Consider the following 16366-nt stretch of genomic DNA (forward strand, 5'->3'; position numbering starts at 1 on the left):
TTATGTGGTGCTGAGGAATCGAACCCAGGGCCTCATGCATGCAAGGCAAGCACTCTACCACTGAGCCACCTTTTCAGCCCCTCTAGTCTCATATTTCATCACTCCTCCTTTATGGCTATACTTCAACTTCACTGTCATGCTTCTCTTTCACTTATCCGTTCAACAATTTATTTATCATTATATGTGACTATGGATTGTGCTGTAGGAGACAACATCTCTTTTATGTTTGTAAGGTTTACCAATAAGACAGCCATAATTTTTCCCTTGTCTCCTAGTTATTAATATGTTATATCACATTATGATGCTGCTATTGTTTATTCATTTGTATCCCCCACTGGGTGGAAGGTATGAAAATCTAAGACTGGGTTTTCTTCCTTCCTTCCTTCCTTTTTTTTCTTTCTTTCTCTTTTTCTGTCATAGGTCTTGAACTCTGGGCCTGGGCTCTGTTCCTGAGCTCTCAGCTCAAGGCTAGCGCTCTACCACTTGAGCTACAGAGTCACTTATGTTTTTCTGGTGGTTAATTGGAGGTAAGAGTCTCACAGATGTTCCTGCCCAAGCTAGCTTTGAATGGCATTCCTCAGATCTCAGCCTCCTGAGTAGCTAGGATTATAAGTGTGAGCCACTGGCACCCAGCTATTTTTCTTTCTATAAACAGCATCAGGAACAAAATGTTTAAGTGAGTTAGTGTTCAAACTATGTTGGTTGAATAAAGAAATGTGACTAAATTATTAAAGTATAAAAATACCAGCAAACAAAGAGCTTTGTGTTGGTCTTCCTCATTGTCTGGACTACATTTTGCCTATTTATTCATTCAACAAATGACAAAAATCTGTTTATAGTAGGCTCTTAACCATTTAAAGGTTACTTTTAGCCCCTAGGCTGTAGGATCCTAGTTCAGTGCTCTGGGTGCAGCATAGTTTTGAGGACATAGTAGTTGCTCCATGTAATTTGGTAGATTGTCTGAAATTAACTAAAAGAGAACTGTGGTACTGATTTTGGACCCAGAAGATATTTCTGGAGGTCTTTATGAAAAAGGCAAATGAAAAGTGAAAAGCTACTTTTGCTGGGCTTGTGAACTAATTTTTTTTTTTTTTTGTGGGTCATGGGGCCTGAACTCAGCCTGGGTGCTGTCCCTCAGCTCTTCAGCTCAAGGCCAGCTCTCTACCACTTGAGCCACAGCGCCACTTTTGGCTTATTCTGTTTATGTGGTGCTGAGGAATTGAACAGAGGGCCTCATGCATGTGAGGCAAAAACTCTACCACTGAACCATCTTCTCAGCCCTTCTGAACTAATTAAAAGCTAGGCACAGCTCCTCTCCCTCTTAAGTCCTTGCTATTATCAGAATTCACAAGTAAGCATCACGTCAACGAAGGTAAACTGCCTAACAGAGTGGCTCTACTTAGTTACATCTTAATTATCATCTTAAAGAGATAACAGTCAAAGCTTGGGAAACCACCCTCTAGGCCATTTGTTTGTGATCCTCCTAAACAGTAGGAAAGCGTTAACTTCTCCTTCACAGAAGGAGGTGGTTTTGGAAGACAATCACATAACAATCAAACATATCTGTGACTCAGGACTATTTTAACTACTTATAACTTTCTCACTTCCTTATCACAATTCTCCATATTTAATCTGAGCCAAAGTCTGTATTTCTGAACATAGCTGAAGATATATTATTGTCCTGTCGTCCCATTCTCTGTCATTCATCATGTGGTTACTTTATGTGGAATATGGTAATACATTTTTGGAATTAACAAGGGACTCCTGAACTTTTGGGCTTGGAGTTGAGAAATATGGTTTCACTGACCATATTAACTAAATACTGAACTTGTTCTAAAGGGACTTTTTTCTTTCTTTCTTTCTTTCTTTCTTTCTTTCTTTCTTTCTTTCTTTCTTTCTTTCTTTCTTTCTCTCTCTCTCTCTCTCTCTCTCTCTCTCTCTCTCTCTCTCTCTCTTTCTTTCTTTCTTTCTTTCTTTCTTTCTTTCTTCCTTCCTTCCTTCCTTCCTTCCTTCTTTTGGCCAGTCTTTGGGATTGAACTCGGCCTGGGTGCTGTCCCAGTTTCTTTTTTCTCAAGGTGAATGCTCTACCACTTGTGCTACAGTGCTGTTTTTGGCTTTTTTCTAAGAAGTTTATTGGAGATAAGAGTCTCACTGACTTTCCTCCCTGGGTGGGCTTTGAACCATAGTCCTCAGAGCTCAGCCTCCCGAGTAGCTACACAGGCATTAGCCACCAGCTCCCAGCTAGGACTGTTCTTACTGAAACATTTTTTTCTTGTTTTTGTTTTTTTCCCCTGTCTTTGGGGAATATGCATACATGTTTTCTAAATAAGTTCATCTTTACTTAGAAATTTGAATATGGCATGTGACTCAGTGGAAAATATCACAAGATAAAAGTGATGTGATTTAAGTTTATGTTTTGTGCTGGTCCTGGGGTTTGAACTCAGGGCCTGGGCTTTGTCCCTGAGGGTTTGTGCTGAAGTCTAGCCATAGCTCCATTTCCAGCTTTTTGTTGGTTAATTGTAGATAAGGATTTCACTGACTTTTCTCAGCTCCCTGAGTAGGATTACAGCCATGAGTAACCAAGCACCCAGCTAAGATTTTTTTAAAGATTGAAATAAGAGTATACCTACACTAAAAAAAAAAAAATTTTAAACCTGTATGGTAAATATGTATCCATAGTCACAGGAGGTAGAAGTAACTATGAGTTAAATGACTAAGATGATGAAAAATATTTCTTTTTTCTACATTTTTATTGGCATCAGTTACACATAGGAGTTTGATTTTGATATGACCACATATGCAATGTACTTTGATCAGACTCACCCTCCATAACTTTTCCTCATCTCCCATTTCCATTTCCAAACCAATCACAAGCTTATTTGTTCTGGGTTCACCTGTGTACCTGTTTGTCTACATACCTTTTCTTTTATGCTCTCTGTTCGCCCTTCCCCTTTCCACTACTATCCATCCCTATTTGTTTCATCATGCAGCTCATTTTTTTTCTAGTGTGCGCTAATTGTCGATGGGAGATAGTTCTAAGGCTAATTAATGTTAGGCCACAAATTGTGCATATTAGGTTTGGAGGCGACATTGCAGTCCCCGAATTGACTACAACGTGTTTACAATGCTACGCGGGTTCGGATCCGGTAAGACAGCCAATGAAATTAAAGCATCCGCTGATCTCACACAAGAGACACAGGAAGTTGTCGGGAGGGTGGGAGCTGCAGAAGCTAAAGCTTCCGTCTAACGAAAGAGCATTAAGTACTGGTCACGCCGCAGTCTCTACCTTCTTTGCCCAGGTGAGTGTCAAACAGGGGACAGGTAGTTCTCATCAAATAGGCTCAGTAAAGTACAGGAAGGTTTCCCTTCTTGTCTTAACGTGGGGGCGGATAGGATGAGAACTCTTGCTGCCTGGAAAACATTGTAAGATGTTCTTGGCGACCATACTGGGGTCGATTAGACATGGACTCCCACACCCATTTTCCCGTTCTTCCCTCCTGCTGTCTTTTTAAGCTCTTCACCTGTGGTTATGCGGTTTCTCTCCTGAGCCTGCATTTTTCCTTTTCGATTGTTCATACCCACTTTTCACTAGGCACATTTTACCCTCCAGACTTAGCAAGCTCCGTCCCCAACTCATTCTTCCTTCCCTCCACCCTCCTCCTAGCACCAGTATTTTCCTCCCTAGCTGCTTTCGCTCTCTCCTCTCCTAACCAGAGAATTATGCATCTTCCCCCAAAGCTTGAGCAACTTCAAAGTCACGATTATATTGTGCTTGTTTGTCTTTTCTTATTTTTTAATGAGCAAAGAAGCTTGTGTATGAAACTGAACAAAGAAGCTCATTTTAGGAGCATAGAAGTTATAGGGATTTATTCAAGGTTTACCTATTTTTACTTTAAACAAAATCTTTTAGCTATGATTACAGGGTTTCTGCCTTCCATTCATTTCATTTGTTTTCTAATGCTGGCCTAGAGCCAACCCCCCAAATTTCTGGCGAATCCGAGGATGGTGGTGAGTGGTGGTGGGAATGGGAGGGGCGTGGAGGCAAGGAGGGCTGGGAAGGAGAGTCAAACTGGATTTTGCCCTTAATCCGCTATCTGCTTCAAAAGGTAGAACCTTTTCCATTCCGCCTAAAACCTTTCAGGGGAGAAGTGCTTCGCTAGAATGACATCCAGTCACAAATATGTTACTTCATATGGGTTAATTTATTGCGTAAATAATTTTATAGTTACCTTCAACTCTGTAGGAACTCTTTTTTTTTTTTTTTTTGGTCGGTCGTGAGGCTTGAACTCTGGGCTTGGGCGCTGTCCCTCAGCTCTTCAGCTCAAGGCCAGTGCTCTACCACTTGAGCCACAGTGCCACTTCCTGAGATAAGAGTCTCACGGGGCTGGCTTTGAACCGAGATCCTCAGATCTCAGCCTCCTGAGTAGTTAGGATTACAGGCATGAGCCACCAGCACCTGGCTAGGAACTCTTTTTGAATTATGTATATGGCTATTTTGTTAGCCATATGTGCTGCAAACTTCAGTGATCTGCATTTTCAGTTTTAAATTTTTTATTTTTATTTTTTAAATCAATATGTTTATGAGGGAATTTCATTGTGAGATTTCTGTATATGTACACTGTATGTTGGAATACATTTTTGTCCTTTATTTCCGTTGCTCTTCCCTCCCTTCTTTTGAAAAACTTTCCTGTGGATTTCAGCCTCTTCTTTCAGTATCCCTTCCTTTTCCCCTCATTCTAATACTTTCCTAGTCTCCCTACTAACATAAGTGTCTCAATAGCATTACTATTGTCATCATCATCAGTTTAGGTTATATTCCACAAAGATAGAGAACATGCAATATTTACTTTTTGGGTTGGCTTACCTCTTGCTTAACATGATGATTACCACAGTGTATGAGGCACCCCATCCTCATCAGCATTCGTTGTTTGTTTTTGTTTTTTTGTTTGGTGCCAGTCCTGGATCTTGAACTTGGGGCCTGAGCACTGTTCCTGAACTTTTGTGCCTGGCTTTGTTGTTTGTTTTCTTGATGATTGCCACTGAAATGGAATCCGGATTTTGAACAGTTCTTCATGTTTTTATTAGCCATTTGTATTCCTTCATGAAAACTGTTGCATTATTTGTTCTGGAGTTCAAAGTTTTCAGCTCTTTTTATAACCTGAGTATTAATCTTTTATCCATAGAATTATCCAAAGATTTTCTTCCATTCTGTGAGTTGTCTCTTGATTCTGGTAATTGTTTCTTTTTTCCTTTTTTGGGGGTGGGTTGTGGGGCTTGAATTCTGGGTCTGGGCACCACTTCCCGTTTTCTGGTGGTTTATTGAAGATAAGAGTCTCACGTCTCATGGACTTTGCTGCCCGGGCTGGTTTTGAACTGTGATCCTCAGCCTCCTGAGTACCTATGATTACAGGTATGAACCACTGGTGCCTGGCTTAATTGTTTCTTTCGATGTATAGAATTATTTTGTGCTGATATGAGGGCTTGAACTCAGGGCCTAATATTCTTTTTTTTTCTCTCTAATGTTCTTTTTTTTTGGGGGGGGGTCCGGTAGTGGGGCCTGAACTCTGGGCCTGGGCGCTGTCCCTCAGTTCTTCAGCTTAAGGCTAGCGCTCTACCACTTGAGCCACAGTGCCACTTCCGGCTTTTTTCTTTTTGCTTATGTGGTGCTGAGGAATCCAACCCAGGGCCTCAGGCATGCAAGGCAAGTGCTCTACCACTGAGCTACCTTCCCAGCCCCTCTCTAATGTTTTTGTTTGAGCTTTTCTGCTCAAAGTTGGTGTTCTACCACTTGAGCCACACCTTCACTTCTGGCTTTTTGGTGGTTAACTGTATATAAGATATTTGATTTGCCAGCCAAGGCTGGCTTTGTTCATCTAGCCTTGAATCTCAGCTTCCTGAGTAGCTAAGGCTCCCAGCCAAAAATTTAAGTTTTATTCTTTGCCAATCCTTGGGCTTGACCTCAGAGCCTGGGCACTGTCCCTGAGCCTTTCTGTGCTCAAGACTAGCACTCTACCACATGAGCCACAGCGCTACTTCCAGCTTTTTCTGTTTATGTGGTACTGAGGAATTGAACCCAGGCCTTCATGTATGCTAGGCAAGCACTCTACCACTAAGCCATATTGTCAGCTGCCAAAATTTAAATTTTATATAGTCATATGCATATATGCCTGCTCTTATTTGCTGAACTATTGGAAAATAATTATCTACCTATATCTTCTAGAGTTTTTTCTATTTTCCTGTAATAGTTGTAAGGTTTCAAATCTTTCTTGAATTAAGATCTTTGATTCACTTGGAATTGATATTTGTACAGAGTGAGAGATAGGTGTCTAATTTCAGTTATGGCATGCAATTAGCCAGTTTTCCAGCACTACTTGTTAGTGAGTCTTTTTTCAGTGTATTAGGTCTTTTTTAAAGACCATATGATTGTAGTTGTGTGGTTTTATTTCTTACCAGATTCAGTATTTTGATGATTTTGTAAATGAACAATAATTGATCATTTAAAAAGTATCAATTTCTTGGGGGGCTGGGAAGGTGGCTCAGTGGTAGAGTGCTTGCTTTTCATGCATGAGGCCCTGGGTTTGATTCTTCAGCACCACATAAGCAGAAATAGCTGGAAGTGGTGCTGTGGCTCAACTGGTAGGGCGGTAGCCTTGAGCTGAAGAGCTAAGGGACAGCGCCCAGGCCCAAGGTTCAGGCCCTATGACTGACAAAATAAATGATCAAGTTTTAATATAATTGATAATTGATTGTCAATTTTTAAAATTATCAGTTCTGCCAGGCACTGGTGGCTTACTACTGTAATCCTAGCTACTCCAGAAGCTGAGATCATTACTAAATATGGTGTTCATTTGTTTATTTAACCATTAATTCAGCAAGAATTTATATAAGACTTAGTACTAAGGGAGTGGCTCAAGTGGTAGAGCACTTGCCTGGCACACATGGAGCCCAGTGTTTAATCTCCAGTACTGGAAAATTTGCATTTAATGTTCTGTGTCTGACTATATTTTTAGTTATTTTATTAAAACTAAAACACATTTAAGAAAAGGCACTGATGACTCATGCTTGTAATCTTTTTATTTATTTATTTATTTATGTTTTGGGTCCGGTTGTGGGGCCTGAACGCTGTTCCTCAGTTCTTCAGCTCAAGGCTAGTGCTCTACCACTTGAGCCACAGCGCCACTTCCAGCTTTTTTCTTTTTGCTTATATGGTGCTGAGGAATTGAACCTAGGGCCTCAGGCATGCAAGGCAAATGCTCTACCACTGAGCCAACTTCCCAGCCCCTCATGCTTGTAATCTTAGCTATTCAAGAGTTTGAGATCTCAGGTTCAAAGCCAGCTCAGTCAGGAAAGTCCATTAGACTCTTATCTTCAGTATATTACAAAAAAATAAAAAGCTGAAAGTGGAACTATATCAAGTGGTAGAACACTAGCTTTGTGCATAAAAAGCTCAGGGACAATGCCTGGGTCTTGCATTCAAGCCACAAGACCAGCACAATCCCTACTTTTCCCCCCCAAACAACATAGTTAAAATAAGTAGTGCTTATGTTTTAGCTCAATGCTTTCTTTTTTTTGGGGGGGGGCCTGGGTGCTGTCCCTCAGCTCTTCAGCTTAAGGCTAGCACTCTACCACTTGAGCCACAGTGCCACTTCCGGCTTTTTTCTTTTTGCTTATGTGGTGCTGAGAAATCGAACCCAGGGCCTCATGCATGCAAGACAAGTGCTCTACCACTGAGCCATCTTCCCAGCCTCTCAATGCTTTCTTTAAAATTTTTTTTTTATTTTTTTTATTGTGAAAATACCATACAGAGGGGTTACAATTACATGGGCAAGATAGTGAGTACATTTCTTATCAAGCATTGTTGCCTCCTCCTTTGTTTCCCCATAGCATCCCTTCCCCTTTCCACCCCACCCCCACACCCCCCTACCATCACCATCCCCACCCCTCTACCCTCTACCCCGCCAAAGTTCTAAAGTTTGTTTTTCGACATAACGTCTTGTACATCTCGTTGTAATGGGTTCACCTGTAACCCTATTTAAACAGTTTGTTTTTTCCCTTTCCCTCCACAAATTATATCAACATCAAATACAGTGAAAGCAGGGCTAATACCCTGGGGGAGGTACATACAAAGCAAAAAAGAAATCATCTTATAAATATGTTAGAAACAATCACAAGAAAGAAAAAAACATTTGAATCCTTATCTTAGGGTTCATTTCACCTAACATAAACTTGTCAGACAGTTTCTGTTTGTCTCAGACATAAACTAGTTATTGCAAATAAGGGAAACCATGGGACCTATGTTTTTTGGGTCTGGCTTACTTCACTTCATATAATTTTTTCCAAGTCTTTCCATTTCCTAACAAATGGGGTAATGTCATTCTTTCTGATGGAGGCATAGAATTCCATTGTGTATATATGTCACATTTTCTTGATCTATTCATCTATTGAGAGGCATCTGGGTTGGTTCCATATCTTAGCTATAGTAAATAATGCTGCAATAAACATAGTTGTGCTGGTAGCTTTAGTATGGTCTTGTTTGTGATCATTTGGGTAAATGTCCCAAAGTGGGATTGCTGGGTCATAGGGAAGCTCTATGTGGAGTCTTTTGAGGAACCTCCATATTACTTTCCAAAGTGGTTGAACAAGTTTACACTCCCACCAACAATGTAGTAAAGTTCCCTTCTGTCCACATCCCCTCCAGCATCTGTTGTTATTAGAGTTCTTGATTCTAGCCATTCTAACTGGGGTGAGGTGGTATCTCAATGTTGTTTTGATTTGCATTTCTTTTATAGCTAGGGAGGTTGAGTATTTCTTCATGTGTCTGTTGGCCATCCTTTGCTCTTCAGAGAAGTTTCTCTTTAAGTCTTTAGCCCACTTATTTATTGGACAGTTGTTTCTTTGAGGATTTGCTGTTGGGAGATTTAATTTTTTGTGCTTTCTTATTTTTACTACTTTGTACTATAATTTTTGTAATCTCCATAAGTAATGAGTATAAATTTCTAATATACTACATTGAAAATAATGGCATATTTATTGTGGGTTCTCACATGATCTCTGTTCATCCTGTTTGTGTTAACCTGTTTCATACCCTGGGTATACCTCTATGTATTCATAAGTCAAAGGCATTCCAGGAAATGTTTCCTTCGTTCTTTCCTTTTGTTCCTTCTTTCCTTTTCCCTTTCCTTTCATTCTTTCCTTTCCTTCCTTTCTGTCCCTCCCTTCTTTCCTTTTCTTTCTCCATTCTTTCTCTTCCTCTCTTTTTTTCCTTTCTTCCTCTTCCTTTCTTTCCTTCTTACTTTCCTTCTTTTCTCTCTGCCTCTTCCTCTTTCTGCCTTGTATTGTTACTGGGGTTTAAACTCAGGGCCTGGAACTGTCCCTGAGCTTTATTTGCTCAAGCCTGGTGCTCTACAACTGGAGCCAAAATTTCATGTCCAGCATTTTGAATGGTTAATTGGAGATAAGAATTGTATGAACTTTTCTGTCTAGGCTGGCCTCAAACACTGATATTTAGATCTCAGCCTCTAGAGTAGCTAGGATTATAGATAGGAGCCACCAGTATCTGGTTATCTTCTTTCTTTATTATCATTTGGCCATTACAGTTGCCCTGTTGGCTCTTCACATCATGTGCTGTTCTCTGTTTTGTGAACCAAACTACCTGAGGCTGTCCATCTAGCATATTGCTTAAATAGAATGCTACACACAGGTTTGGGGGCATACCAGTGTTGTGGCTTAGCAGTTAGGCATTTGGGAGCTTAGGGTAATGGGAAAATAAGCAGGCTTAGGACATACCCATGTCTCATTTGTGGGCAAGAGGTGAAGAAAATGTATAATTAATTATTGAAAAGTATAGGCAGGTTTCTTTCCTTTTCTTTTTTTTGTCGGTCGTGGGGCTTGAACTCTGGGCTTGGATGCTTTCCCTGCGCTCTTCAGCTCAAGGCGAGCACTCTACCGCTTGAACCATAGCGCCTTTTCCGGTTTCTAGTGGTTTATTGGAGATAAGAGTCTCACAGACTTTCCTGACTGGGCTGACTTTGAACTGTTATCCTCAGTTCTCAGCCTCCTGAGTAGCTAGGATTACAAGCGTGAACCACCGGCGCCCAGCTGGCAGGTTTATTTTCTAAGAAGGATTCTAGAGGTCACAAAGGAAATATTCCAGATGGGAAGAAGGGCAAGGGGGAATCCGGATAGCTTGTGCTATGCTTTGTATGTGGCTTGTTCTAGAAAGGTTTGTGTGTTGGAGGCCTGATCCTTAGTATGATAATAATGGAGGTTGGTGGAACCTTTAATAGGTGAGGCCTGGTGAATAGTGATTAGTCACTAAGTGCACTAATTTTGGAAGGAATTAACATAGATCTTAAGGTTATGTATGACACTTGAGTTATAAAACCAGAGTGATGCCCGCCCTGCTTTCTGGCTTTCTATCTTGCTAGGGGATCACTCCTTCTTAAGTGTGCCCAACTGTGATGCTGTTGAGTCTTCACAAGTCTTTTGAGTCTTCACAAGTGGCAGAATTGATACAGCCTTTTCATGTTGTGTTCTCAGCTTCCATAACTGTGAGCAACCTTTTTTGAGTGTGTTTGTGTGTGTGTGTGCACATGCATGTGCATGTACCCACGTACTAGGGATTGATCTCAGGATCTCATTCTCTCTCTTGATTTTTCACTGAAGATTGACACTTTATCACTTCATGAAGAGTGCCACTTTAATATGGCCTGCTATGTTTCTGATTATCAGAAGAATATTTTTCCTGGAGCCCCAGCAGAAAAGAATTTGAGTGAAGAAAGGAAGAAATCAGAGAAGGTGAGACAGGGAAATGTGTACAGGCTTAGAACATCTATGGTAGAAGACCAATAGAGATGGATTGATTAGAAGCCTTAAGACAGTTCATTAATTAGTAGATAATTAATGGATAATTAGGATACTATTTTCCACTGAGTCTGGGATGACATTGATGGAAGGGTGCAGTGGTAGCAACAGAAACTGTAGTATCCTCTAACTCAAACTGGTATCTCAGAGAAGGCTTTCTGGAAGAGATGATGTAAAAGAACTGACTTTTGCCTTGAAAGTATCTGTTCACCTGGCAATGGTTTAGAATTCTCTTGAGTGGGACCTGAGAGCAAGTGCTCATTTAGACCTAGGAGCTGACTAGATGCATGTGCCACCTAGATTTGACCTAGAGAAGTACAGAAACAAATGGACATTTGAGAGGCTACTCCATGGTCTATATATAGTAGAGCTAGAGAAAGGGTACAAGTGGAAAGGAATAGATTCATAACTGGTTAAATTAATGCTATAGCCTTCATAGAAGAGTAGCTTCTTCTATTTTATCTAGTATCAGAGGTACTGGCTCTTGCGACCCGATCAGAGGACTTGTGTTCTGTGAGGGTGCATATGCAGGCATGCATTCCCTGGGGAGGAGAGGGAAACACCCCTTCCAAGTCTGGGCCTAAGTCTGGATGTCATAAGCCTCAGGTGAAGGTATGTGGAAAGTGCCCTTTGTCCTCTTGCGATGAATCCTGTAGAACAATGCCTCTAGACTCCCTTTGTTTGTCTGAGGAAGCCCACCTATACCTTGCTTTTGTTCTTTGTAACCTTTGATCACTGGAATTACCTCAAATTTGTTGATGAGGATTAACTCTTCGTGCTCACGAACTAAAGGTTAACTCTCACTGTCTGTATTCCTGTAAAACTAAGATTAACTTTCTGCCCCCTGAGTGAAGAATTACTTTTATGTCTGCATGTTGTATATAAGCATGTGATATTTTAATAAATTTTGTCTATGCCTGCATGGTGTAGTCCACTTTCTGCTTACCAGATGTGCATTCCCAGGTCTTACTCTGTGAACAGTAACAATCTAGCATACCATGAAATTTTCATTTTCTACTTACAACATGAAAAAACTTAAGAAAATACTTGGATATTGACGATGCATTTTGTGCCTTGTCTCTGAGGCTTTGTACAGTTCTCAGGATCATGTCAACAACCCTGTGAGGTGGATAAACTTAAATCAGGGTGAATTCACTTACAGTAGTCTGCTGAACTGGGATTCAAATCCAGGTTTCTGGCTTCAAAACTCATAGCAATTGTATTCTTTTTTTTTTATTTTGGCCAGTCCTAGGTCTTGAACTCAGTCCTGGGCACTGTCCCTGAGCTTCTTTTGCTGAAGGCTAGCACTCTACCACTTGAGCCACAGCACTGTTTTTGACTTTTTCTGTCTATGTGGTACTGAGGAATTGAACCCAGGGCTTCATGCATGCTAGACAAGCACTCTACCACTAGGCCACGTTCCCAGCCCAGCAATTGTATTTTTTTTGTCAGTCATGGGGCTTAACTCTGGGCCTGGGTGCTGCCCCTGAGCTCTTCAGCTTAAGGCAGGCACTCCACCACTTGAGCCACAGTGCAGCTTCTGGTTTTCTGGTGGTTAATTGGAGATCAGAATCTCATAGACTTTTTCATGCCCAGGCCGGCTTTGAACTGCGATCCTGAGATCTCAACCTCCTGAGTAGCTAGGATTACAGGCGTGAGCCAGCAGTGCTGGATAATTGTATTTTTGTAAGGAAACTTTTAAGTAAAATTATAATTTTTTTGTGCTGATGGTAGGGCTTGAATTTGGAGCTTTTTTGCTTATGGCTGATGCTCTACACAGGTTAAGTACAATTAATCCTTTTGAATATGTGGACTCTATATCCTTGAGTTTCATACCTGTGCATTCAACTGCAGAAAGGATGAGAGCAATGTCTTTATATTAAACATGTGCTGACTTTTTCCATTGTCATTATTGCCTAAACAATGGTAATACCTATTTACATATCATGTGTATTATGCTAATATTACACACCATCTAGAGGTGATTTGAAGTACAAATAGGAGGATGTGTGTAGTGATGTACAAATAAGATGCAAAGGACTTGAACATCTTCAGATTTTAGTATCAACAGGAAGTCCTGGAGCCAGTGTTCAGGGGATGCTGATGGAGGATGTAAGGAGGTGTATTGTGAGCTCAAAGGGAGGGGAGTGCTTTCAAATTGCAGTGTACAGGTAGTAAGGAATTCTTTTGCATGGAGATATCATTAATACTAGGTTTAAGTTAATAGATAAAGACACAGGTAGGAGATAGATAGTAGGCAAAGTTATAGAGGGCATTTTTTATATTAACAGGCTGGAATTTAATAAGGACAGGTTTGAATAGGTGCATGTGGTACATTGATTATTATTTTAATTCTTCTTTTTTTTTTTTTTTGTTTTTGTTCGGTTTTGAGGCCTGAACTTTAGGCTTGGGCACTGTTTCTCAGTTCTTCAGCTCAAGGTTAGCGCTCTACTACTCTGAGCCACAGCACCACTTCTGTTTTTCTGTTTTTGTAGTACTGAGGAATCGAACCCAGGGCCTCATGCATGCAAGGCAAGCACTCTCCCACTGAGCCACTTTCCCAGCCCAATTATTATTCTTTTAGAAAGATCACTGTTACCTGGAATTGAAAATGCTCATTGAGTAAGAGAGCATATTCCATATATAGTATGGTTTTTGAAGAGTGTGTTTAACACTGTTACCTTTGCAAATCTGTCTCTGGTTCTCAAATAAGCATTACCATTTCAAAAATGAGTACTTAGAATTTTAGAAAAATATGGAATAATATAATTTTATGTGTCAATTTAGCACTGAGATTATTCCAAATTGTATTCTTTTAGCCTTTCCAGAAACTTCAGGTAAGGAAGGGAAGGCAGGATTCTTAACTTGGTGTCTCAAGAATTATTTTGTTCACCCTCCCTGGCTTCCTCCCTCCCTCCCTGCCATCTTCTCTTTCTTTTTTCTCCCTCCCTCCTTCCTTCTGTCCCTCCCTCTGTCCTCCCCCCCACCCCCGCCACACCCCCAAGAGATTGAACTCAAGGTCTGTAACTTGCCAGAAGCCATTCTACCACTTGAATTATGTTCCCAGCTCTTTTGCTTTAGTTATTTTTTGAATGTGGTCTCAAGTTTATGCCTGGGCCATCCTGGACTGTAATCTTTTTATGTTTCCCATGTAGCTAATAGATGTGTACTGCCACATTTGACTTTTTAGATTTTTTTTGGTGCTGATACTGGTGCTTGAACTTAGGGCTTTACTCTTGCTTAGCTTTTTTTTTTTTTTTTTTTTTGGGGTCCGGTCGTGGGGCCTGAACTCTGGGCCTGGGCGCTGTCCCTCAGCTAGCGCTCTACCACTTGAGCCACAGTGCCACTTCCCGCTTTTTTCTTTTTGCTTATGTGGTGCTGAGGAATTGAACCCAGGGCCTCAGGCATGCAAGGCAAGCGCTCTACCACTGAGCCAACTTCCTAGCCCCAGCTTATGTTGTATTAACAAGTATGTAGATGTTAGTGGAAACTTAGGGCTATGCAGTAGCACCATGAGCAAAACAGTACATTATATTTTATGTAGGGCCTTGCTTTTGCCTATGAGCACAAGCCTCATACCTATGTCTCCCACATAGCTGGGATTATAGACATGAACACTATGTCTACCTTTTTTATTGGGATAGAGTTTCACAAACTTTTGTCTGGATTGGTGGTCCTCCTGACCTCTGTTTCCCAAGTAACTAGAACAACAAGCATGAGCCAGCATGCTCAATCTCTATAGTATGTCTTATGTTAGAGAAACATAGTGTAATTGGAGTATAGAGGAGCCATAGTAAGAAAGAATTGGGAGTAAGATGCATTGTGTTCATAAACTGACCCATTGAATTGAAATCCTTAAAGATAATAATAATAATAGCAATAAAAAAAAAGAGAGATAAAGGTTAGATTGGAGTTATGCTGAGCCTTGGATATCATACCTAGAACACTAAAGAGACATTTGAGAATGTTAATTAGGGAATTAAGGCAGAATCAGATTTGCTTTTTAGGAAGATCCTGAGGATGAGCATGTGATGTTTAAAGTGGAGAAGAGGTGTTGAAATCTGGGTGAAGACAGTAATAATTAAATGAGAAGACATCTTGATGGATGTCAGTGGTTCATGCTTATAATCTTAGCTACTCAGGAGGCTGAGATCTGAGGATCATTGTTCAAAGCCATCTTGGGCAAAAAAAAAAAGTCCCCACGAGACTCTTTATCTCCAATTAACCACTAAAAAACGGAAATGGAACTGTAGCTCAAAGTGGTAGAGCTCTAGCCTTGAGCCAAAAGATCAGAGACAGTGCTCAGGCCCTGAGTTCAAGCCCCACAACTGACAAAAAATGAGAAGCCATCTGTGCAAGACATTAGGAATTCAGCCACTGATTTATAGGAGAAGCTGATAGGGAAGCAGGGATCTAGGATGGTTCTGTTTTCTTTGTGCTTTGGTAAAAACCAGTCCTTGCAGTGGAGAGTGATTAGTTCAGTTTTGAACAAGCATATCTGAACATCCCTTTGCAACATCCTGCAGGAATTATCTAATTAACCGGTAGGCATCATATGGCTCTGAAGGAAGCCACGGCAGTACAAAAGTACAGATCTGGGAGTCGTCCAGTATAGCGGTTGTGGTTGTTTACAGTTGGGTTTTTTTTATTGTGAAAAAAAACGGTATAGAGGGGTTACAATTACATGGGCAAGATAATGAGTACATTTCTTTTTTTTTTTTTTTGTCGGTCGTGGGGCTTGAACTCTGGGCCTGGGCGCTGTCCCTCAGCTCTTCAGCTCAAGGCGAGCGCTCTACCACTTGAGCTACAGCACCACTTCCAGTGAGTACATTTCTTATCAAGCATTGTGTTTATGCCAGTATTTGGAGCTTGAACTCAGGGCTTCCAGCACTTCCTTGGCTTTTTTGCTCAAGGCTGGCGCTATACTATTTAAGCCACACCTCTGCCTCCAGCTTTATGCTGGTTAATTGAAGATAAAAGTTTCTTGGGCTTTTTTCTGCCTCAGTTGGCTTTGAAGTGTGATCCTCATATCTCAGCCTCTTTAGTAGGTAAGGATTCCAGTCATGAGCCACTTGTGCCCAGACAGAGATTGTTTTAATGGGGGTATGAGTGAAATCATCCTAGAACAGTATGTGAGTGAGATTTTAAAGAGAACAAGGAAGCGGGAAGGGGAAGGGAAAGGGAAAGGGAAAGGGGAAAGAGGAGGAAGATATGGCCAGAGAAAGAGGGATCAGGAGTGGTGATACCTGTAATTTCAGTACTAAGAAGATGAGGCAGGAGTGTCCTGAGTTCAGATCCATCCTGTGCTACATATGGAAACCCTGTCTTATAAAACAAAAAACAAGCATAGAAACAAAAGCGTTCAAAGTAGAATTGCCCAGATCTACGCATTTTAAGGAAGGGTGAAAAAAGCTGAGAATGAATCACAAGAGAGGTGGGAAGGCAACTATAGGATCTAAGTGCATTCTAGTTGTGCCCTCTTGTGGCAAGTATTTCCAAGAAT

At 40.9% G+C, this 16366-nt stretch overlaps 1 protein-coding gene across 1 annotated transcript in view; it reads left to right on the forward strand.

Annotated features, from left to right (window-relative positions):
- The first annotated feature begins 3242 nt into the window (after window positions 1–3242).
- The window catches only part of Maged1 (MAGE family member D1), a 35148-nt gene continuing 22024 nt past the window's right edge, over window positions 3243–16366 (forward strand). Inside the window, exon 1 of the mRNA XM_042665790.1 lies at window positions 3243–3299. The gene's annotated coding sequence lies outside the window, so the exon portion shown is untranslated. The remainder of the gene's footprint in view (window positions 3300–16366) is intronic.

This window comes from Dipodomys spectabilis, unplaced genomic scaffold (genome assembly GCF_019054845.1).
Source record: "Dipodomys spectabilis isolate Male_0828 unplaced genomic scaffold, ASM1905484v1 ptg000345l, whole genome shotgun sequence".
Lineage (NCBI taxonomy): Eukaryota > Metazoa > Chordata > Mammalia > Rodentia > Heteromyidae > Dipodomys > Dipodomys spectabilis.